The sequence below is a fragment of the Pleurodeles waltl genome, chromosome 5, assembly GCF_031143425.1.
Source record: "Pleurodeles waltl isolate 20211129_DDA chromosome 5, aPleWal1.hap1.20221129, whole genome shotgun sequence".
Taxonomy (NCBI): Eukaryota; Metazoa; Chordata; class Amphibia; order Caudata; family Salamandridae; genus Pleurodeles; species Pleurodeles waltl.
The window spans coordinates 766,977,653-767,001,046 of record NC_090444.1 but is presented as its reverse complement, the minus strand read 5'-3'; the positions used below and the strand labels follow the sequence as shown (position 1 = coordinate 767,001,046).

The following is a 23,394-nucleotide window of genomic DNA, read 5'->3' as shown; positions in this document are numbered from 1 at the left end:
GCACTTCAGAATAACTTAAATAAGGTGAGCCTGCATGCCAGAACCTCACCAACTTATGTAGGACTTCCCAGAATGCCAGAGCTAGGGACTGAGGGAGTGGCTTTCTTGAGCCTCCCACCGCCACCATAAGAAAGATGCATGGTAATTGCTGTTAGGAACTTAAACCAGGGAAAATGTGCAGGTACTCTCTTCACAGAAGTTATGGTATTCAGGAGAGAGCGCAGCGTGGAGCCTTGTGTAAGCTATTGGGATTGCCCGGGTCCAAAGTTGTGAAGTCAGAGTCATGCGGTGTGACAGAAAGAAGTGAAGGGCACTCCTGTTAAAAGAATTATGGCATGGTTATTTCTGGGGCTGTCTTGGTTGATGGATTCCAGGACACACTTAAGCAGCCTCATGATCCCGCGGCTCGAGGCCTGGAGGCTCCCACTTGTCCCCACAGGTGGGCCCTGCCTCTTCTGATGTTCCTCCAGCTGCAACCGAGGGGGGACGAGGCCCCTGATCCTTGTGGGACAACACCACCCTAGGGCTCTGCTGCTCTGACGCTGGCGGACCTTGCTCTTCAGGTCTCAAGTCAATGGCATGGAAAAGAGCTCTGGCACATCATCTGGGAGGCATCAAACCCTGCAGATTTAAATTCAGGTGGCCTCATGCACAAAGCCCATGCTCTCCATTGTGAGAGGCTGCGCCCAGTGTATATCGGCTTGATCAGTAGCTCCAGGGGAATTCAGGGCACAATACGTTACATTTGCTCCTGAAAGGGGAGACACGCTGTAGCAGCAGAGGGAGTGCTGAGCATGATTGCTGGTAAGGCGAGGTCTTTGCTGTCCTGCAGACCTCGCAGCAGAACGGAGGCAAGTCAGCAAGCCCTTGGGGACTCTTCAGGCAGAGAAAGATAGACAATTCCAGTCCTTCTCCTGCTGGGTAGGCACAGCAGGAAGCAGGTCAACACAACAGAGCAACAGCAAGTTGGCAGTCCCTCCTACAAGTCAGAACAAAGTAGCAGGAGACCAATACAGCAATGCAGTGCAGAGTGGCAGTCCCTATTGACAACACAGCAGTCCTTTTTCCTGGGAGGGTGTCCTTGTCCCAGTAGAGTTCTGATTAAGTGGAGTTTGGGGTTCAGTACTTTGGTGCCCATGTTCTGGAAGGTTGGAGAAACTTCCAGACCTTCCTTTGAAATCCCTAGGGTCCTTTTCCTGCCCTCTCCAGCTTCAGATACTCAACATGGGGGCATGCATGATTGTGAGGTGAGGCACAGGCCTATTCAGATGTAAGTGCCAGCTTCTCCCTCCCATAGCCCAGGAAGACCCATCAGCCTGGTAATGGGCCATTAATATGAAAATGCACACCCAGGCTTCCTTTGTGTGTGACTGTCTAGTGGGAATGCACAAAGCCCAGCTGTCATCTACCTTAGATATGTATTCAAGGACAGGTAGAGGCACAGGATGCTTAAAGTAAGAAAATGGCAACTTCAAAAAATGGCATTTTCAGACCTGCAATTTAAAATCCAACTTCACCATATGTTGTGATTTTAAACTGCGAGTCAGAGACACCAAACTCCAGCTACATTACTCTTCCCAGTGGCTAATGGGAAATTACACCTGAAAGATGTTTATGGGTAACTCCAATGATATCCTATGGGAGTTATAGCCCTTCCAATAGTGAAAAAATACATTTAAGAGTCTGAAGAGTAAATGTCCAACTTTTTAAATACACTGCACCCTGCCCTTTGGAGTATCTAGGGCCTACCCTAGGGGTGACTTACATGCAATAAAAAGGAAGGGGTGGGTCTGGTGAGAGGGTATACTTGCCAGGTTGAAATGGCAGTTTAAAACTTCACACACAGGTTCTGCAGTGGTAGGCCTGATACATGTTTGAAAGGCTACTGTAGTGAGTGGCACAATCATTGATACAAGCTCACTAGTAGCTTTTTAATTTAAAGGTCCCGGGAACATGTAGTGTGCTTTACTAGGGACTTACAGTAAATTAAATGTGTCAGTTATGGAGAAACCAATGTAACCATGTTTTAGAAGACAAAGCACCTGCACTTTAGCATTGGTCAGCAATGGTAAAGTGCACAGATCCCTAACGACCAGCAGAAATAGGTCAGAAAGAGGAGGCTAAAGGGGAAAATATTAGAGGAGACCAAACCAAGGTTGCCAGGTCTAACACCCAGACAGACGCTATGTTTGATGCTTTATTAGCGACTTGTCTCTCTACCTCAAACCATTTTATCACATGATTAGTCATGTATATAACTCCTGCTCTTCATAATAACAGTTGTTTTCTCCATTGAAAAGCTGATTATTTTCATTTGTAACTTTAATCCTAAGTGGACATCACTGACACATTTTTCTCTCAATTATTGATAGACCCATTGATAGCTTTATACTTATCACTGTTGGTGCCAGGCACACACCTTTACATTTTGGATTTAAATTGTTTGTCTTCTGAATGTCCCTTAACTTCACCTCAAGCAGTCTATTTGTCACCCTTTCATTCAGAATTCAAGGTATTGAATTGGGGGATTTCTCAGGGGTCTGAAATTTGTCCCACTGTACTTAACTTTTCTATCTATTAACCGGCCAAAAATTAAGGCCCTGATTACGAGTGTGGCGGTCCAAGGACCAAGAACCAACAAACTCACGGTGAAGGTCAGACCACCTCACATGAGGCAGTCCGACTGCCACATTACAACCCTGACAGGTGGACCTGCCTAAAGACCACCGTCCCGCCAGGAACATGGTTCCTGACATGGTGACGGCTGCCTGAAATGTGCTCAGCCAGAGCGGCGCTGAACTCAGCGCTGGCTGGCTGATTTCAACTCAGCATTCCACCAGCCTTTCCATGGCAGGGACCCTACCATGGAAAGGCTGGCAGAAAGTCAGTGCCGGGAGCCACAGGAGGACCCATGCACTGCCCATGGCATGGGAATGCAGGGCCTCCCACCTAGCGCTGTCAGAATGCACACTGTCTGCTATGCAGAGAGTGCGCATTCTGAGGGTGCTGGAGTGCTGGCATATTGGTCTTGGCTCCCTTAAGGGAGCTAAGACCAATATCATTACACTGTTCACAACGGGCATCCTGGCGAGAACATTGTAATATGTTTGGGGGGACATCACCGCCAAGGCAGTCCCACGGTAGGACCCCCAAACTCATAATGAGGCCCTTAGTCTTTTTTTTACATAAACCTTATGAAAGACGCTGACTACACACTCAACTGATTATGTCAATGGACAGTTCAGATGACGCTCCTCTTTATCCTTTCCATCTATGTATGTTGACAGTAACCATGTACTTAGACAAAAATGGTTTTCAATATAATGCAGAGAAAATGTAGGTGCTTTGGGATGCTAATAACAGTGTTTTTGGCCCATTTTCTTTGACTTTCTGCCCTCCATATTGGACTATAGTCCCACCCCCTCCCACCCAACCAAGATGGTACGAAATCTTGTTTTTTTTTCTGGATGCAAATCTATCCCTCTCTAAACAGGTAAACTATTTTCTGCCACCTGTATTTTCTTGCTCAAGTTGTTTAGACAAACGTCTCCCACTTTTCACATTTCCTGTGTTCCTGGTAATGGCTCCTGTGACAATTCTGCGCTGACTGGACTATTTCAATGCTCTTTTTCTGAGCTCCCCTACTGGACTTTCAACAAGGCTGTAGTGTATGCAAAATGCTGCAGCCAAGCTGGCTCTTGGCTTCACACTTTGCATATGCATCTACTGCATTGGATTTCTTACAATGGTTGCCAGCTTCTAAAAGGATGTGCTTAAAATCTCTGTGTTTTGTATATAGAGCTTTTCATGGCATGAAAATCAACTGTCTCAAGCAGAAATTTATCTTTCCATGCCGTAACCTAAAATCCACTGTACCCTCCTTATTGGTGGTCTCCAGATTTAAGAGTGAACGTCTTGGAGGAAGGTCTGTGGAACTGACTTCAAGTCACATTCCTTAATTATTTACATTACAAGATAGTAAAAACCTGGCTTTATTGGTGTATTTCTGGTTCACTGATGATACCATTGGTCTAGCTCCCTTCAGCACCATTACAACTGTACAGGTATTAAGAAGCTCTAAAATCCCCTAAAATAATCTCTTTACCATTGACTGAATCATATCACAATTTAGCTTAATTTTCTATATACTTCCTCTCATCTTTTTGTGGATCTTTTTTACCAAGTGTACACAGGAGGAGACTACAATGCAATAAATACACCTTAATTTTAATGCTTGACTTCTGAGCTGAAATCTGTGTGTCCCTTTATTAGTAATTCTGATGATCACAGTCATATCCTAAAGCAGTTCAAATCCTGGAGCCAGGTGGCACCAAATAATTCTCAGACCAGTCCATCAAAAATGCAGAACACTGAAAAAGAAAACAACCCCTATTTTACTTAGGAACAATTTAGTAAAAAAGAAAACACTTAGGCCCTCATTACGAGTTTGGCAGGCGGAAAAGGCCACCCGCCAAACTTCAGTGGTCAGGTCACCGTCAGTGCGGTGGCCTTCCTGCGGCCCCTATTACGAGTTTCCCGCTGGGCCAGTGGGCGGAAACAGAGTTTCCGTCTGCTGGCCCAGTGGGTAAACAGCCCACAGGATTGACTCGAACTCGTAATCGAGTCGGTGGCAATGTTGTGTTGTGTAGGGTGCAACAGCATCTGTCGCACCTGTTTGCTAAGCAAACAGTGAAAAACACGACGGGGCTGTCAATGGGGGCCCCCTGCACCCCTTCTCCGGTGAAACCGCCATGTAAAAGCTGGTGAAGAGGGGAGTCGTAATCCCCAGGGCGGCATTGCATGCAGCACTACCTTGGTATATTAGGACAGCCAGCACCGCCACTCCCTCCAGCGGAGGGAAACATGGAGGTGTTGGCGGTCAGACCGTGGCTGAACCGCCAAGAACATAATGTGGAGGGACCACTGCTTTGGCGGTGAGCAGATCGCCACTGCGAGTCTTGTAGTCCTAGGACCACCAGACAGACTTGTAATGAGGGCCTTAATTTTGAGTGTTACAGGTGGATAAAATATTCTATTTCTGGCCATACTTCCTATATGTATCAAAAAAGGAAATACAATTTGGCTACTGAAAATGTAAACTGTCTTACTACACATCTAGATTAGACCAGACCCCAAATTCCTAGGAAGAAGATTGTTTTAAATTTTAAGCAAATGTGGATGTCTATCTGTTCTCTCCTCAAATCAAAAGATTGCTTAGGATTTATTTAATCTGATGAATTAGGAAGGAGATTCTCCTCTTTCATAGTACTAGTCTCCCGAAGACAGCTCTAGTGTTATGACACTTCACTGCCTGTAAAGCAGTGAACTTTTTCGGGTGCAGTGTTTGCACAACACAGTTAGCATCATCAGTGATATTCACGTCTCCATTGGGTTTACTTTTCCACAAATCTTCATTCACATGAACCAGCACCACAGAGACAAAATCAACTTAAAAGTGATGCCTGAGGAACAGTGCATTTATGTGTCTACATCTTCAACAACAAAGGTGCTGATGATCAACTGATGGGTGGACTCAGTAGGTAGTCATGGCTTTTGAGAACTACTTTCGAGGCGCATACAGACAGAAGTGGGAGGAAGGAAAAGGTCACATCATAATTATCATTGCACATGTGCGTTTCTACATCACACACACACAAACATACATGAAATACTTTGCATGTAAAAACATAGGCACATTTCTTATTCCTTTCTTTGTTGTCACAAAATATGCAAGTCATAATGTTGAAGACTAACAAAAAAAGCTACTTTGCATCTGGAAAAACAGTCTTTCCTCACAAAAGTCACGGCAAAACACTAAGGCCCATATTTATAATTGTATTTTGTACGTTTCCGCCGCTTTTGCTTCAAAAAATGATGCATATGTTGTGCAAAAGAAGTATAAATATGGGCATAAGGGCGCACTAGCATTTCCTGAAATCCCAGAATAACGCGCCTACAGCGTCGGGAATATACATATGCAACTTCTTTCTATTGTTTTACTACACTCTATATTCACTTCATATCTAAAAAGCAGGTTTTGAGACTGTTGGTTGTCCACCAGTGACACTAAAGGAAACTGACTGCAGGTACTGGAGAAACTTCCTTTTCTGAATTGCAATACTTTATTTCAATCTCAGAAGTGTCAACTACAACTTCAGCATACCGGAACTAGGCACTTTTGACTTATATGATTTCCTCTTGATTTAAAGCACACATGCAACCAAATTAATTGCATTTTTGTGACGAAAATGCAATTAAATCTATTTAAGTATAAATACTATGTGGAATTAAAAAAATGTATACAGTCAATTATGTTACCAGAGACCAAGTAGCAACTCACAAATTCAATCACTTAAAAACTTTGCTTTGAACCAGCAAATAATAAGGGGCATATTTCAGAGCCCCTGGCACGTCCTTGCGCCACATTAGCCTAATTGTTGTTTTTCACTAATGTGGCCCAACCATGCCAAAATCCCTGTGTCATATTTACAAAGTTTTTGTTACCCTTTGCGCTACATTATGCCTGTGCCTGGCATAATATATGCAAAGGGGGAGTTCCCCCTTTAGGGGAGCCAAAAAAATGGCGCAAAGAAATCTAACACATTTCTTTGCATCATTTTTTTCTGCACTTTTAACGCCTGCTCAGCAGGCGTTAAAAGGAGGCACATCATTGATTACAATGGGCCTCAATCAGCTTTGCAGGATTAGCGTCAAAAGATTTTATACTAATTCTGCAAAGTTCCGGACTAGCATCTAAAATTCTGACGCTAGTTCCCTAACTATCGCAATGGTGTGCTGTATTTTAAATACGGTGCACACATGGTGGCTGTAGGGGAGCGCTATGGGGCGCAAGCGGTGCTTAATTTGTAAATAAGAAGGTGCCGGTGCTCAAAGCTCACCTTTTTAGCATGCGGCTGCAGCAATTAAATGTGCAAACATGGAACACTGTGGCAGCGAGCCATCTGGGGCCTCTTTATTCCATTTAAAGCGACTCCCTGCCCCTTCAGTTCACTCTGGCACGTTTCTGCTTTCTCCCTTTGTGACGCTTTTCGGTTTTTCTCTTCCTCCGTCTTTCCCATCTGTGTCTTTTTTTCACAGGGTGCTCAGCACCGGAAACAACAAGCACAAATTAAGCACTGTGCGCAAGAAAAGTGTGTGCAACACCACTTTTCTTAAATATGCCCCAAAGTCTCTTGCCTCCCGATGAGCGTCTTTTTACATTACCTAAACATTTAAGAAAGTTAAGATCACTATGTAAAATGAAACGTCCTACCACCTGTGCTGTCGTAAGTGTACAGTCCAATTACAGTACTGAAAAAAATGCTTCATAGTAAAGTAATGGTTTGGCACGATCATAGCCTACTGTTCAGTGAGAAACTTTTATATCTTGCTGCGCTTCCACTTGAGCAAGGTCCCTAGTGCATAAATAGTCGGTGGAAAGGGCAAATAAATTCTCTGAACCTTTGGGCGCCATTATTTGACTTCGTTAGTGAATAAATTCCGATGTACCTAAGTGGCGATCAATGATTTAATCAATGCAGCTCACTACTGTTAGATGTTAAGATGACGCAAAACCCGATTTCAATAAATAAAAATATATAATCTATTATATATAATCTATTCACTGCAGTAAGTATTCAAGTCATGTAAGACTACTGGGGTATATTAGCAAAATTGATTTACGTGATAGTAAGTAAAAATGAAAACTAGTGAGGTGGGTATAAGAAAGAGCCTAAAAAATAAGGGCGTGCAATATTAAATATTTTTTGCGAAATGCTGCAAAATTCTATAGACATTTTGCACAATTATGCTTTTAACATGAAATGTTGCTTATTGGTATCTCTCTCGACTTTCCTCCTGCGTGGATATTTCTTGCATAAAAAAGTTAGACGTGATACAGACAGGAGACTTGTTGGATCGGAAAAAGTCTCCCGGATATATTTTCTGTATGAATCTTTCTCCAAACGGGAAATATTTAGTGGAAACGTGTCATTCAAAACTGTGGAAAAAAAACAAATTTAAAGCTACACAGGGCAACTTCCTCGGGTTCGGCTTCCCTGAATATAATGTGAATATCACAAACTGTAATGCAGCCCGACTTTCATTGTGCCTTGGCTTGCTCCTATCTTGGGTACCTTCCAAGCAAAGATGCTCTCTTTAGGGTAAGGTGAGACACGCGCTGGTTAAATACTGTTCCTGTTTCCTCAAGTGCAAGGCTTCTGGCACTACAGGAGGAGTTTTGCTGTTGCAGGGAAGTGAGAGCAATGTCGGCTCCCTGGCACAGTGGTGTAACAAAGGTCCCCGCTGTCCCGGCTGTGCGGCGGAGGGGCCCTCAACACAGTATAGAGTGCATGGATGGCAGACCCCTGACTGCGCCCAGGGGGATGAGGCTATCCCCAGGTTCTTTGCAGGGGGCCCCCTCAAGTTTCTTTACGCCCCTGCCCTGCCATTAACGAAGGTGGATTCGAAGTGCGGGAGAAGGTGGCCTTTGTCATTAATCAGGTAGCGTCATAATAAAGACCTCCATTGGAATTCTCTAAGGGCCCCTCACTCTGGTGTTTGGTGTTTGCAGGCAGAGGGCTTCTCTAGAGGTTCATCACCTCTGTGACATGGTAAGGATGAATATGGACTGGGAATAATCCCTGCAGAAGAGATTTTGAACAATACTTTCCACACATATTTCTCACATCGTAGACTCTGTACCATAGAAACACCATGAACAAAGAAAATATTAGAGGACACAAATGCACATCAACCATGCGCACTCTAACAGCAGAGTCTGGTTAACTCAGTCCTTCCGTTGAGGTCAGTTCTCAATTTCTCGAGCTGGTGGCAGGCAGCTCAGGCACTGGAAGGAGATAGTGATGGCCTATGAGTATGAGCCCAGGTTGTGGGGCTTGAGGGCCCTCTATTTTTGTAGCCATGAAAATAAATGCTGCACACCTAAAGCTTGTGAGAGACATCAGCACGAGAGCTGGAGGGCCAAACGTTGAAGGAATGAGGAAGCATATTTTTGAAAGAGAGGGATGTTGCATGGATTTTGGCATCAGATCGAAATTGAGTAGCAAAAACAATACAGTACAGTAGAATGAAAAAGTAAAAAATATCCAAACGAACAAACATTTTTTAGGCTAGTTTTGACCCATTTATGCAGCCAGGCAGTGGCGGCTCTAGGATTTTTGGGGCCCGGGCAGAAAAGGAATGTGTAAGGCCCCTCTAATTTGCATACAGATTCAGATGCTGCTGCTCCGGAAACTGCTTTGTCCAGACCCCTCCTGAGCTGCTGCCTCTACCTCTCAGTCACTTACAAGCACATCTTTTACAGCTCATTAAGGGCTGAACGTGTGATGCTTGCTTGTAGGTTCAAAATGTTCAAGCTAGGGGTACTACTGGACAGTGCACATCCTGTGGTGTCTCTGCATGAGCAATAGGGTAGTACGACTGATTGCAGGAGAAACCTACGAAATGTGTCTCCTTTAACTGGTACAATAGGAGGGGTCCATGGCACTGAGGCCCAGGACAGGGGGGGGCCTTCTCAAGGGCACAATTACATTGAGACACGCTGCTGTCAATTAGATGAGCAAGAGGACTTGTGTGCCAAGGCCTGGCATGTTGGTAGGCTGAGTGCATGACCCTGAGAAGCTGGCCATGCTGCCCATGCCTAGTGCCCACCCAGCAGCCAGGTAAAAGGTGTCAAATATTGATCTTGGGAACACTCGGAAATAAATAAATAGTGCTAAAAAGGAAGTCACAAGGAGAAGCATTCTTCAGCTTTCAAGTGTCATGCACCAAAACGTTATTATGTTATTTGGTTCTTGCATAGTGAAGAGATGCCAGAAAGGGTTTGACAGCACTACGTTCTATCCTTTGCCCGCATTATTTGTTCCTCATAGCACCAGCTCAAGTTCTTGGATATTGCCATTTGGTGGTAAAACTCCTTATAGGACCCCAGGACCACTTCTTGAGAATTACACTGTGATTGATAACTGGGGTCTCATTGGAGTGTTTACTTTTAAAGGTGGTAGTCTCATCTGGACAGATGATGATATGCAGGCCATGCAGTTACAGGCTTTCTCTGTGTCTGGACATTGTAGGAGAGAGAGGTGTCCTGTTGAGCTTGCTGCAGATCCACAAACCTAAAGGGTACCTATGGAGGATAGGAACAATAGTGAAGGATAGCTGCATCCCATTCAGCTGGAAAATCTAGAGTCTGCTAGTTTACACCATTGAGTGTGTGGCACTCCTCATGCAGTCCTGCAAAGCAGGCCTATAACCAATGCAGTGCATCAGGGCATGGCCACACAGCTCTTTTATTCCACTGGGTAGCTTCCCGGTGGGCTGGAGCCTTTGGGGGCCCAGGTCCACTCCTGGTTCTGCTTTCACTTTGCCCAGCTCCCCTTCGTTATTTGGAGTAGACACAGGGAGGCTTCAAGAGAGAGAGGAAGAGAGGGAGGATGTGGAAGGAAGAGAAAAAGCAATCAGAGAAGGATAATAGAATGAGAGGAGACAATAACAGAGAGAATGGATGTATGAATGGCAAAAAAGAGATTTCGTGAGGAGACAAAGACAGCACAACTGCTTTGAGCATTTATGTCAGGGCTACTTTTGACTCTATAGTTCGGTCCTGCATCAAGGCCTGGAGAAATGTTGCAATCTCCCTCTTCTTTACTACTAAATGCAGAAAGAGAAGCCCTGACATTTTTTTGCCTATGAACGGACAGGCCATCAGTCCTTTTAAAGATCTTTACTTAATCCAGAGAGGCTGTCAAACTGTTGCATCTTCCTCCAGAGCATTATTTGGATGGTTTTCACATTTTCAGACCACTGTTCTGCATTGACACACCTTGATGGTACCAGATGCATTCTCAGGCAAGATCTAGCATCGCAAGTATCTTAAACATTATTTTGCAGATAGGTTTGCAGGTAGGTTGAGTGTACCTCAGCTGCTGATTCAAGAAATCTGGTGCCTGCAGTGGATTCCCTGACAACTTTTGGCATCTGTCAGTTCCAGGCTTTTGAGTGTTTTCAGACAAATTCACTTTAGGTGACCTACAGCTGCCATCCAGAAATCAGGTTCAGTCTCATTTATATGACAAGGGAATCGCCACAGTGGATTAATAGATCGTGGAATTTCTACAGTCTGGGAGGTCTGTAGGCAGGCATGCTTATGAACAGCATTCGAGAGACAAGTGAATAGGCAATATTTTTCTTCTCATAAAATGCATCAGCATGGCTGTGGAAGAATCATTATTGTTGAGGCACTGGTATCATTGTTAGCAGCTGGATCACCCCATGAGCCGACATCCTGTCTCCCCTCAAGCGCAACGCAACAGCAAGAGGCCTACCACAGACGAGCTGGTACACAGAAGAATTCAGGCTAACGAAAGGTCACTGCAAGCAACTTCAGTGCAAATGAGAACAAGTCAAGATACAGCAGATAAAGACATCTTCAAATCAGCCATTAGATGCTATCACCAGCAGATACAGAACACCAAGCACACATATCTTGCAGATTGCATCAATGTCAGATCTAGGAGCAGCAAGGATATCTACACCAGCATCAAAGATTTTATATCCCCTCCTGCTGCCCCCTGCAACATCACCCCTCACAAGACCTTTCCAACAAACTCTTGTACTTCCTCTCTAACAAAATGATCCCCTTTTATAGCAACCTCGACCCTCAACAAGGCCTTGTCACCATTGCACCTCAACGTCCCATAATGGCTGATGAACGAACCCTGACCTTTTGGCCTGCCTTCACCACCATCAAAGTCGCTGTCATCAAGAAGACCATCCACTCGTGGCTCCATCTGACCCTTGCCCCCACCATGTCTTCACCAAAGGACTCCTATCTATCAGCCAAGCACTAACACCCATCCTGAATACCTCCATTGACTCATCCACATTCCTGGACACCATGACTCATACCACCATCATGCCCCTGCCCATAATGCCATCAGCTGACCCAACCATGCTTTCCAGCTACATATCAAACTTCATCCCACCAAAACTGACAAAGGTTTCTGGGAAACAAATCAACAGACTCCTAACTGACCACCTCAGCAACCACCAGCTCTTCGATGCCATGTAACAGATTCTAGCCCAACCACAGTACAGCACTCATTGCCTTCACAGATGACAGCCCCCATGAATCTTAACAGAGGAGACACAGTAGCCCGCATTCTCCTGGTCCTCTCTGCAGCATTTGACATGGTCCCACACCTCATCGCCATCAGGCACCTGCACTAGATTTACACCCAAGGACACACTGTATGCTTGATCTGCTCTTACCAGCTTTAACAGAAACTGTCAGCCAGGCCCTTTACTCCTCGGAAGCCTGCAACTCATGTGTGGAGTGCCTCAAAGTTCATCGTTCAGGCCCACCCACTTCAACGCATATGTTAGAAATGGGGTCTTTGGTTGACAGTCAGGTTACCTCCTGTTCAAGCAAGGACCCTCACTCTAGTCAGGGTAAAAGAGAATCCCCCTCAGCTAACCCCTGCTTACCCTCTTGGTAGCTTGGCAGAGCAGTAGGCTTAACTTCAGAGTGCTAGGTGTAAAGTATTTGTACCAACACACACAGTAACTTAATGAAAACACTACAAAATGACACAACACCAGTTTAGAAAAATAGGAAATATTTATCTAAACAAAACAAGACCAAAACGACAAAAATCCACCATACACAAGTCAAGTTATTAATTAAAAATCAAAAAGAGTCTTTAAGTAGTTTTAAAAACATACTAGCGCTGCTAGAGTGAAAATGTACCTGGTGTGCGTCAAAAATAACCCCGCACGGGCGGGTGTGCGTCAAAAATAACTCCGCACGGCGGTACTTGAGTCAAAAATCCAGCCGCACGATGATTTGAAAATCCCGCCGCGCAGGTTGCGATCTCCCAGCCTCCGTCAGCGATGCTGCGCGTCGTTTCTCCTGCTCCGTGCGTCGATTTTTCGGTCGTGTTTCCTGCGAGCGTCGTTTCTCAGCTGCGGAGCCGGCGGCGCGTCGTTTTTTCAGCCGCAGATCGGATTTGCGTCAATCTTTTCCCCGCACGGCACTCTGTGCGTGGATTTTCTTGTCTTTAGGCTGCCAGCTTCTCCTTTCAGGGTCCCAGGAACTGGATGGGCACCACAGGGCAGAGTAGGAGTCTCTCCAGAGACTCCAGGTGCTGGCAGAGAGAAGTCTTTGCTGTCCCTGAGACTTCAAACAACAGGAGGCAAGCTCTAGATCAAGCCCTTGGAGATTTCTTCTCAAGATGGAAGGCACACAAAGTCCAGTCTTTGCCCTCTTACTCTGGCAGAAGCAACAACTGCAGGATAGCTCCACAAAGCACAGTCACAGGCAGGGCAGCTCTTCTTCCTCAGCTATTCAGCTCTTCTCCAGGCAGAGGTTCCTCTTGGTTCCAGAAGTGTTTCTAAAGTCTGTAGATTTGGGTGCCCTTCTTATACCCATTTTAGTCTTTGAAGTCACCTTTCTTCAAAGGGGACTCACACCTACTTGTGAAATCCTGCCTTGCCCAGGCAAGGCCTCAGACACACACCAGGGGGTTGGAGCCGGCATTGTTAGAGGCAGGCACAGTCCTTTCAGATGAGAGTCACCACTCCACCCCTCCCTTCTAGCAGAGATGGCTAATCAGGAAATGCAGGTTACACCCCAGCTCCCTTTGTGTCACTGTCTGGTGTCAGGTGAAAAACAACCAACTGTCAAACTGACCCAGACAGGGAATCCACAAACAAGGCAGAGTCACAGAATGGTTTAAGCAAGAAAATGCTCACTTTCTAAAAGTGGCATTTTCAAACGCACAATCTTAAAATCAACTTTACTAAAAGATGTATTTTTAAATTGTGAGTTCAGGGACCCCAAACTCCACATGTTCATCTACTCTCTAGGGGAATCTACACTTTAATCATATTTAAAGGAAGCTCCCATATTATCCTATGAGAGAGACAGGCTTTGCAACAGTGAAAAACGAAATTGGCAGTATTTCACTGTCAGGACATATAAACCACATTACTATATGTCCTACCTTATCCATACACTGCACCCTGCCCTTGTGGCTACCTAGGGCCTACCTTAGGGGTGCCTTACATGTAAGAAAAGGGAAGGTTTAGGCTTGCCAAGTGGGTACACTTGCCAAGTCGAATTTACAGTGTAAAAATACACACACAGACACTGCAGTGGCAGGTCTGAGACATGATTACAGAGCTACTTATGTGGGTGGCACAACCAGTGCTGCAGGCCCACTAGTAGCATTTGATTTACAAGCCCTGGCACCTCTAGTGCACCTTACTAGGGACTTACTAGTAAATCAAATATGCCAATCATGGATAAAGCAATTACATACAATTTACACGGAGAGCATATGCACTTTAGCACTGGTTAGCAGTGGTAAAGTGCTCAGAGTTGAAAAGCCAACAGCAACAGGTCAGAAAAAAATAGGAGGCAGGAGGCAAAAAGACTGGGGATGACCCTGCATAAGCAAAAGTCCAACACAACCCCCTACCAGCCTAAAGCCAGGGGGGAACAATCAATACCTTGATGTAGTTCCCTGATTGGGGCGATAGAACAAGGACCCAGGCCCACAACAGCAGGGGCATGTTCCAGTTCTACGCCTTCCTGACTCCAGTTGGATCCCTCTGTCCATACTCTCAGGGCCCACTGAGCTAACCCATGGGGAACCCTTCTCCACATCTACAGACACCATCTGTGCAGCACCTAACTTTACTTTGCTCACAGATGTATTGCAATGGGCAGATAGTACCACCAGGGCCAACACAGTGGTGTTGCCCACTCCAACCCCGGGGTGTGACTCTCGTCCCCCCCCCCAGGGGCAACTCTGTCCACCAGGACAGCAAGCCACGGTGGCCCCGGACAACTGTCAGGGATGAGAGCCCGACCTCAGGCCTCTCCAACCACTGTGACTGCGGAGAGTGGGGGGCGGTAGCCCCAGGTGCCTGGCACCCTTTGACCACTCTCTCTTCCACCAGGTCAGGGATGACAACCTGACCCTGGTCCTCCCCTCTGGGGCTCTGTACCCTCCCTGCAGAAGCGGCACCCCCAGAGTCAAAAACTGTCAGGGTGCTTGTAGAAGCAGTCCTGCACAATTCTTCCACCAGTGCAGGGCTGTTAACCTGCAACTGGTCCGCCAACCTGGGGTCTGTACCTTCAGGTTGGACCAGGGCCAGGGGTGAGGCTTCCCTCCCCCTGCCCTCCCTTCTGGGGTCCTGCACCCCCCAACTAGGAGTGGCCCCCTCAGAAGATAACATGGGATGGGCACTGTTAGCAGTAGCCCCTTCCTCCAGGTCAGGGGGGACACCCTGAACCTGGCCTTCCAATCCAGGGTCTGTACCCTTAGATTGCACTGGGGCCAGGGGTGAGGCTCTTTCTCCCCTGTCCCTACTCTCAGGGTTCTGCACCCACCCCTCAGGGAGAGTACCCCTTGAAATCACAAAGGGGGGGTGATTGGGCAAACCGCCCCCCCTTCAGGTCAGGGTTTATCCCCTGCACCTGATCCTCCAGTCCAGGGTCTGTACCCACAGACTGGACCACTGCCTGGCAACCCAGGACTTCCTGGGGGGCATACCTACCCCCCACCAGGTCAGAGTTTACCCTCTGAACCTGGTCATCCAACCCAGGGTCACCACCCTGCGGTTGAACCACTGCCTGGCACACCAGGACTTCCTTGGGAGCACACTTACCCCCCATCAGGTCAGAGTTTACCCCCTGAACCTGATCATTCAACCCAGTCACCACCCTGCGGTTGAACCATTGCCTGGCACACCAGGACTTCCAGGGGGGCACACTTACCCCCCTCAAGGGACACACTGTCCCAAAGGGCCACACAAGAGTCTGGCTGGCGCAGGTCTCCTGACCTCTGCCCATCTGACAGAGTCTGGATTCCCCCCAACCCAGAAATGGTCTCACTAAGGTCATTCATGGGGAGCTCTGCTCTCAGAGCTGACCCCTGACCCTCCAGGTTCTCCACTGGGGTCCGCAACCCCCTCTCAACCCTCTGTCTGGACTTCTGCACCCCCTCACTAGGAGTGGTACTGCCAGACACCAGAACTGGTGGGACGCTGGCTACAGCCGCACCCCCAAGTTCTCCTGACACTGTGGGGTCTCCCTCAACAGATGGCCCTATGGTACAGGCTAGGCTCCCCTCCTGGTGTTCCCTCATGGAACCCTCCAGGACCTGGGACCGGATCTCGGGCACCTTGGGCCTCAACCCATCCCCATTCCCTCTCCTCTGAGACTGGACATGGGGTCGCTGACCCATCCCACTACACTGGGACCTACCTGGGACACTACAATCCTTCCCTACCTCACCTGGTTGGGAACTACCTAGACCACTCCTCTCAGGAGCCCCCCCAAATGCCTCTTCAGACTCTCTGGTACTCACCAAGAGGTCTGCCTCCATTGTAAGCTCCCTGGGGTCAGAGAACTCACACTCCAGCTGGTGTTGGCGTAGCTCTGGAAAATAAGGACTAGACATATGCTCTCCAGCAATTACATCACTCAGCCCCTTACATGAATTAACCAAAGTACCCTTCACCCAACCATCCAGTGACTCTGCTTTGGAAAAGCACCCCACATCACCCTCCTGAGACTGGTGAGACAGTACCTGACTGTCCCTGACACTCAACCCACACTCTTCTGGGATGTCTTCACACTCCATACCCAGGACTTCTACCTGGGGGGAACCCCTCTCCCTGTCACTCTCACCTAGAGTCAGTAGAGTGTCCCTCCCACCAGTAGGAATATGACACCCCATGCCAGTTCCCCAATCCACCTCAAGGACCCTGTGCATCACTGGAGCTACCTCATACCCCTGAACCTCCTGGTGTGTGTTAACTCCCTCCTTCAAGTAGGGCACCACATCTCTGGGCATGTGCACTTCTTCAGCAGCACTAGATATAAAATTGTTGCTGCCACCATTCCAGCTGGATTCAGCCCTCATGACTTCCAGCTCCTTCATTTTGAGCTCATAAGCCCATATCCTCTTTTTGATCTCTAGGTCCCTCCTCCTTTCTTCCAACTCCTTCTCCCTTTGCATCCTCAACTCCTTGAACCGGCGAGCCCTCTCTGCCTGTCTGTCCTGTAACTCTTCAGGAGTCAGACCCTTGGATGACACCCTGCTACCCCTCCTGGGGACCCTCCCCCCAGGCGTAACAGGTACCTCCACTACACCACTGTGTATCCTCTGCACTTCCCCACCCACATTCTCCTCCTCTGTGTGCCCTCCAGCCTTCTTGATTGTCACCCAGGCCCTCTGTGCCTTTTGCAGCTCCGCCTCCCTGGTGGAGCTCTCAGTGGGACAGTCAAGATCTTTAAGGAACTGTTTCAATTGAGCAACTGAGTACTCCTTCAGTTTCTCTATTTCAAACACAGCTCCAGCTGTTGCATCTCCAGATTGAGACATGATGGTCACAAGTGCAAAGTTCCAAAGGCAGAAAATAAGTTCCCAATGAAGTAAAAAGAATCAGTCAAGGGATCAGCAAAATCATGGAAGTAAAACAAAAAGGAGTCCTTAGGAGAAAAAGCAAAAGATCACCAAACAAGTAGTATGTGGTCACGTAGTGGTCTGAACTCAAACAGTAGTGTACACTTAATCACTGTATGTCAAGTACAAATACAAGTCCAAATCCCAACCGCTGATCACCAAGGTTAGAAATGGGGTCTTTCGTTGACAGTCAGGTTACCTCCTGTTCAAGCAAGGACCCTCACTCTAGTCAGGGTAAAAGAGAATCACCCTCAGCTAACCCCTGCTTACCCCCTTGGTAGCTTGGCAGAGCAGTAGGCTTAACTTCAGAGTGCTAGGTGTAAAGTATTTGTACCAACACACACAGTAACTTAATGAAAACACTACAAAATGACACAACACCAGTTTAGAAAAATAGGAAATATTTATCTAAACAAAACAAGACCAAAACGACAAAAATCCACCATACACAAGTCAAGTTATTAATTAAAAATCAAAAAGAGTCTTTAAGTAGTTTTAAAAACACACTAGCGCTGCTAGAGTGAAAATGTACCTGGTGTGCATCAAAAATAACCCCGCACGGGCGGGTGTGCGTCAAAAATAACTCCGCACGGCGGTACTTGAGTCAAAAATCCAGCCGCACGATGATTTGAAAATCACGCCACGCAGGTTGCGATCTCCCAGCCTCCGTCAGCGATGCTGTGCGTCATTTCTCCTGCTCCGTGCGTCGATTTTTCGGTCGCGTTTCCTGCGAGCGTCGTTTCTCAGCTGCGGAGCCGGCGGCGCGTTGTTTTTTCAGCCGCAGATCGGATTTGCGTCAATCTTTTCCCCACACTGTGCTCTGTGCGTGGATTTTCTTGTCTTTAGGCTGCCAGCTTCTCCTTTCAGGGTCCCAGGAACTGGATGGGCACCACAGGGCAGAGTAGGAGTCTCTCCAGAGACTCCAGGTGCTGGCAGAGAGAAGTCTTTGCTGTCCCTGAGACTTCAAACAACAGGAGGCAAGCTCTAGATCAAGCCCTTGGAGATTTCTTCTCAAGATGGAAGGCACACAAAGTCCAGTCTTTGCCCTCTTACTCTGGCAGAAGCAGCAACTGCAGGATAGCTCCACAAAGCACAGTCACAGGTAGGGCAGCTCTTCTTCCTCAGCTATTCAGCTCTTCTCCAGGCAGAGGTTCCTCTTGGTTCCAGAAGTGTTTCTAAAGTCTGTAGATTTGGGTGCCCTTCTTATACCCATTTTAGTCTTTGAAGTCACCTTTCTTCAAAGGGGACTCACACCTACTTGTGAAATCCTGCCTTGCCCAGGCAAGGCCTCAGACACACACCAGGGGGTTGGAGCCGGCATTGTTAGAGGCAGGCACAGTCCTTTCAGATGGGAGTGACCACTCCACCCCTCCCTTCTAGCAGAGATGGCTAATCAGGAAATGCAGGTTACACCCCAGCTCCCTTTGTGTCACTGTCTGGTGTGAGGTGAAAAACAACCAACTGTCAAACTGACCCAGACAGGGAATCCACAAACAAGGCAGAGTCACAGAATGGTTTAAGCAAGAAAATGCTCACTTTCTAAAAGTGGCATTTTCAAACGCACAATCTTAAAATCAACTTTACTAAAAGATGTATTTTTAAATTGTGAGTTCAGGGACCCCAAACTCCACATGTTCATCTACTCTCTAGGGGAATCTACACTTTAATCATATTTAAAGGAAGCCCCCATATTATCCTATGAGAGAGACAGGCTTTGCAACAGTGAAAAACGAAATTGGCAGTATTTCACTGTCAGGACATATAAACCACATTACTATATGTCCTACCTTATCCATACACTGCACCCTGCCCTTGTGGCTACCTAGGGCCTACCTTAGGGGTGCCTTACATGTAAGAAAAGGGAAGGTTTAGGCTTGCCAAGTGGGTACACTTGCCAAGTCGAATTTACAGTGTAAAAATACACACACAGACACTGCAGTGGCAGGTCTGAGACATGATTACAGAGCTACTTATGTGGGTGGCACAACCAGTGCTGCAGGCCCACTAGTAGCATTTGATTTACAGGCCCTGGCACCTCTAGTGCACCTTACTAGGGACTTACTAGTAAATCAAATATGCCAATCATGGATAAACCAATTACATACAATTTACACGGAGAGCATATGCACTTTAGCACTGGTTAGCAGTGGTAAAGTGCTCAGAGTTGAAAAGCCAACAGCAACAGGTCAGAAAAAAATAGGAGGCAGGAGGCAAAAAGACTGGGGTTGACCCTGCATAAGCAAAAGTCCAACAGCATACATGACTCATAAGTCATCCACGCACACAACATCAACATTCTCTCCTATACTGATGGCAAGCAACTCATACTCTCCCTCATGGATCACAATCCTTGCATGTGCATTCCCACATGGGAAACCTTTTTGTTAAGCTGACCCCGTATCTTAAAGTAACAGGTGTTGCTTTTTTTGGGGGGGGAAATGTTACTCATTTGGGAAAACAGATGGAGCAGGTAGGTACAAGCAGCCTTTCCCCTGAGGCTTCTGACTCTTTTAATAAAGGAGAAGGTGTCCCAATGGAACAACAGTCCATTTGAGATTCAGTTACTACCTCCTCCTCTGAGAAACTCGTAGTGGATCAATGCTTCGGAACCATAACTGCAGACACAAACCACTGATACATACCATTGCAACTTGTAATTGAGAACCAATATTCTTTTAATGCTCTTTCTTAATCGCGATTCCTTATGGGTCAATAAACTAATTTTGCAAGTTGGAAATACTTTTCTAACTCACAAAGTGGGTTTAATAAATACCAAAAATCCATTCAGCAGTCACAAACACTGTGATTTTTTAATTATAACGTGTATTTGAACACCTGACTCAGTGACCTTAAACCTGTCAGTAAGTGTTTCACCCCAGGATGATCTGCAATGACATTTGTACAGTGCACTGTACCTGTCACCTCCTCTCTGGGAGCAGTAGAGGAAGAAAGATAAAATATCTGGAAATGATTCCGTCAATGACCAAGCTAGTAAAACTTCTTCTTTGTTAACTATTTTTTATCATTTTAGATATATCACAGGGAGATAAATTACATAGTATGGTCTGAAGACTCCAAATATTTGTGGTCTACTATATATATTTTAAATGATGGCACTGGGTAGTTATTGTTAGATCAGAGATTTCTAAGGAAGAGTTTTTTTTTGCCAATAACTTTGTAGCCATTTGAAGAATGTCAAAGGAACTTTAAAAAAAAAAAAAAGGTTCATCCATCTCAGCTCCTTCATGAAAATGTTCATGCTGATCCATTAAATGGTGGGCAAAAAAAGGATGGTCCAAGAACATTGATTTACCCTGTTGACCCCGCTAGAAAAGTTTGCTCTTCAATACAGAAAAACAGGTGACACAAAAATTTGCAAAAATGTAGAACTTTATTTAAAAACCATGCTTTGAGTAAATCTGTTTAGCCATGTTCAAGAAATTAGCATTTAAGTAGGGGCCTAGGTTGGGCATGAACAAGTTAGAATTCAGAAAAAGTTAGGTATGTCTGGACAGTTGGTCCTTTACTACCAAAAAATGTAAAACATATGGCCTGCAACATGACAAACCAAACTATAATGCGCCTTATACAGTCCGGTGCGGACATCTCCTTATGACAAAGTACAGAGAAAGTAAAAACAATGTTAACTTATAAAAAACAATGTAAAAATATTTTATGTTAAAATAAATGTATTTTTATATTTATTTCAAATTTAGAACAAAATAAAAAAAAAGTTGTAGCATTAGTAACTTAAATTTAAAATTTTATTATTTTTAATACAATAAATGAAATTAAAATTATTTTTATGAAGTTTCTTTTAGAAAATCCTGCCTAAAGTAAAATTAAATATATTTTTACTCTGCATTCATAATTATTAAACACTATCTATAGAAATAATAAAAAGTAATTTGATTTGATTATATTTTAAGAAAAAATAATGTTAGATTAATTTTTACATTCAAAGAAGTTTATTAAAATATATTTTTTTTTTAAATATGTTTCATTTTTAGACAATGTTTAAAAAATTAAACAAATATATATTTATTTAACTGTTTTAAATAATTTCATTCATTTAACATTATTTCTTTGGGTTTAATGTTAAGTCCCTCTTTCCATTAATGTCTATTGGTTGGTGTTGCAGTACCAGTGGATGGCCATATGTGGTGCTCAGTTTACTCCAGATCTAAGTTGGAGTACATTTACTATTGTTCTGGGACCTTTTTTAGATGTAGTTGATTTAAAAGTGCAGTTTTTGAATAGTAATGGGCTTACTCGTTTGTTGGTGAGTGTATTTCCCTTTCTAAACCCTTTTCTTAAATCTCCCCTAAAGCCTCCTCACTTTTCCCTAAACCTTACCTATTTTTAGTGAGTATGCCCCATATTTCAACAACTCCTTGTGGTTCCTCCCACATTTACTACTAAGTAGTAAACTTACATGTGTATAGATCTAATAGAAAAGACAGGAGAGGTTGAGGTAGAGATATACACTTGTAGGTTTGTGGATACCATTTTAGTATTTTAGTAGTACTACTCTACGTAGTACTACTAACTAATATTAAATGCAGTTTGTGAATAGTCCTACTAGTCTACACTAGGTTCCTGCAGTGGTACACTTATCCCGTAGTTCACTCATGAAGGAGGGATTACAGCCTCCAGTCTTGGGTAAAGTCACAAATGATTTAATACTAAGTTGCTTTCCAGGTTCTACATTATAATCCTCGCATCAACTAAGATTGCAAACTCTGAGAATTAAAGTTTTGGAGTAGCGTTTACTTTCGACTTCACTAGACTAGAAATTTACAAAACCCGTAACATAAGAGGGAAATGTGTAAAAAACAAAAGAAGTGAAAAAGTGAGATATAGAGCCAGCTGGTGTAAGAAAGATTCATGAAATGGTATCAAGAATAGGCAGCATAAGTGGCATTCGGCAGCACTTAATCTTATTTTTTGAAAAAATTTAGAGCTCTGAATAAAACTTTTGTCTAAATAATGTATCTGAATTTGGCCATAGTAGTTTAATTCTGGAGTTTGTATGTTGTCACTTTAATTTATAGAACGTGTAGATTGTAGACTGAAATATTTCGTTAGGATGAAACTAAGACAATTTGGGGCATATTTATACTCTGTTTGCGCCGGAATTGCGTCGTTTTTTTTGACGCAATTTTGACGCAAAACTAACTCCATATTTATACTTTGGCGTTAGACGCATCTAGCGCCAAAGTCCATGGAGTTTGCGTCATTTTTTAGCGTGGACACCTACTTTGCGTTAATGATATGCAAGGTAGGCGTTCCCGTCTAAAAAAATTGACTCTGAGGCATGTGCGCCGTATTTACACTCCCGGGCAAAATTCACGCCCGGGAGTGGGCGGGTCAAAAAAAATGACGTACGGACGCCTTTGCGCTGTTTTTCAGCGCCTGGAAAAGGCAGGCGTTAAGGGACCTGTGGGCTCTGAAGGAGCCCAGAGGTGCCCTCCCATGCCCCCAGGGACACCCCCTGTCACCCTTGCCCACCCCAGGAGGACACCCAAGGCTGGAGGGACCCATCCCAGTGACATTAAGGTAAGTTCAGGTAAGTGTTTTTTTTTGTTTTTTTTTGTGGCATAGGGGGGCCTGATTTGTGCCCCCCTACATGCCACTATGCGCAATGACCATGCCCAGGGGACAGAAGTCCCCTGGGCATGGCCATTGGGCAAGGGGGCATGACTCCTGTCTTTGCTAAGACAGGAGTCATTTCTATTGGGGTTGGGAGTAGAAAAAAATGGCGCAAATCGGGTTGAGGCGAAAAATTTGCCTCAGCCTGACTTGCCCCATTTTTTGGCACCCAAGCTCCATATCCCCCTACGCCGGCGCTGCCTGGTGTACGTCGTTTTTTTTCACGCACACCAGGCAGCGCCGG

General features: G+C 45.4%; 1 protein-coding gene across 2 annotated transcripts in view; it reads left to right on the top strand.

Moving 5' to 3' along the window:
* The window catches only part of SLC24A3 (solute carrier family 24 member 3), a 1,392,829-nt gene that overhangs the window by 71,883 nt on the left and 1,297,552 nt on the right, over positions 1 to 23,394 (top strand). The window lies entirely within an intron of this gene.